Below are 2,219 nucleotides of genomic sequence, written 5' to 3'. Positions count from 1 at the left end.
GCAACTTCATGACCAAGTCACAGATCTCTTCAGAATTCATTCTTATAAAGGCAGTTTTGATTATGTTGATCCAAGTTATGCGGTGGTGGCAGGATGGGTAAAGGCAACGTTTCATTGTTAGTCTCCCCAAATGCTGTCTCACTTGATTTAGGAGGGCTTGGGAATTATCTTCCAGGGAATTTCTGCCATGAGAGTAATGTTCCTGAAAGTTTGTACAGTCATGAGGAATGGGTCTCTCATTATCTGTGCATGATGGGGAACTGCTTTCTCTGATAAAAACCTTTCCATCTCCTGGTAAAGGGGAAGCTGTGGTAAGACAAAGAGTTTTGCCATTTGGTGAGAGAGGGGGGTGTCTTTTGTTTGTTGCAGTGAAATTCGTCAAGTGCAGTTGTGTGCTGTCTTTGCCAAGGTCTTACGGGAATCCTACAGGGCACAGGCTTTCTTGATGGCAGTTGGGGTTTTCAGTTCAATCTGTACTTGAGTCACCAGATGCAAATTAGACATTTCTCCCTTCAGCTCCCAGTATGCATTTTGCATTTCATCACTTGAAATGCTTAGTCTTTGGAGAGCTCTGCTCTGCAGATTGTCTTCCTGAGATGGATGTGTTTGTTTGGCTTTTTGAGGCTCTATTCTGAGAGAGTTACATTCTTTTTTCATCAGTTCTAGTTCTTGTTCCAAGCCATGGATCTTCAGGTCACAACTCAGCTTTTCCACCTCCCAGTTTGATGAAGGTGGATTTAAATTCCTTATCACCTGCAGTGTTTCCATCTCTGTTCTTAGCCTGAGGACTTCTACTTCTTTAGACTGCTGCTGTTCATTCAATACTTTCAAACATTCAGGTTGTCTTTGTTCATTTTATCCAATTTTCTCTTTAAATTATCTCTATCAACGCAAACCTCTCGGCAGCCATGATAAAGCCTTATTTACTTGTTCTCGGTGCACAGAACATGTTTTTTCATCTAATAGAGCGCCTGTAAGCTTTTCTTCCGAAAATCTTAATCTTTTCTTTAGGAAAGGGTTTTTTTCTCTGAATCCTTAAAGCATTTTTTGATGTCTTCATCAAAAAACAGTGACAAGGGCAAAATGTGAAGCAACAGACTCATCTGAATATCTTGAGTCCGGAGTCACTTATCTCTACTATGGGCTTTTCCATGATTTAGAATGCAGACGCCGTCTTCTGCCAGCATATCCATGACAGCCCGAGTCAGGCTGCCTCTGGATCCCGAGCGTTGGGAACAGGGTCACCAGAGGTCACCATGGGCTCCGTCCGGTTTCCTGGAAGACACCAGACACCGCCTCGTCCCCAATGAAGGCCACTGCTCCAGGTATACTGCGGAAGGGTCCCCATTGCTTTGGCCTGGGCTGTGCCAGGACCAACCACTGGGCTGGGGCCTGGGGAGCAGGAAGGAGTGGCAAGAGGGGCAGGAGAAGCTGAGGAGCCCCCAGGAGCAGACCCCCACCCAGCAACATGCCCGCGAGACACAGAACCCCATGTGGTCAGCCCTCTCCCTCCGCCCCCCAGCAGGGAAAGGCAACTCAGGGGGGGTGTAGGCTAGCAGCACCTGGCCTGAAGGGGGATGTAAAGATCATTTAAAAGAAAAATCAATTTAAGTAAAAATAAAACAACCTCATAAAAACCTAAATTTTTATAAATAGTTTTTCTTGGAATCGCAAAGTAATGCATTCAGTGTTAAATATGACTTGACTTGTTTAAACTTCTTTAAACCAAAGGTATCAAATATTACTTTTCTGAAGTTATGGTTATTCAATGGACCAATAATAATTGTATTTTTATCAGATTGATCTAAATAGCATTACATATGCATGCTCTCTATTATCTAAAATTAAATGAGTCTGAATTAATTTTGTTTATGTGATTATTTTTCTATTTGTGCAATCCCTAATGCTCCAGTCTCTAAAAGTAGTATTTAAAGGACACATCATAAGCTATATATCATTCTTCTAATAATGTCTCTTATTTAACTTAAATACTAAAAATAATATTTGACCTATTTCAGATATGGCAGGAGTATGGAGAAACCCTAACTAGAGAATGAAAAGAAGGTATGCTGCCAAAATTTATTAGATATCATTGATTTAGTAAATAAACTGAGAATAGGAAAAGTAATATTATTATTAATATTAATAATATTATTATTATTATTATTATTACAAGTGAAAGAAAAATGATAAATATAATAAGTCATAATGATAGTAAT

The 2,219-nt window shown here is 40.1% G+C and overlaps 1 pseudogene; it reads right to left on the bottom strand.

Annotated features, from left to right (window-relative positions):
- Nucleotides 1-29: 29 nt before the first annotated feature.
- Nucleotides 30-1,249, bottom strand: LOC102419927 (annotated as a pseudogene).
- Nucleotides 1,250-2,219: the final 970 nt, after the last annotated feature.

The sequence above is a fragment of the Myotis lucifugus genome, unplaced genomic scaffold (assembly GCF_000147115.1).
Source record: "Myotis lucifugus unplaced genomic scaffold, Myoluc2.0 scaffold_121, whole genome shotgun sequence".
Lineage (NCBI taxonomy): Eukaryota > Metazoa > Chordata > Mammalia > Chiroptera > Vespertilionidae > Myotis > Myotis lucifugus.
The sequence above is the reverse complement of the archived record's forward strand: the minus strand, read 5'-3'. Positions and strand labels throughout refer to the sequence as shown.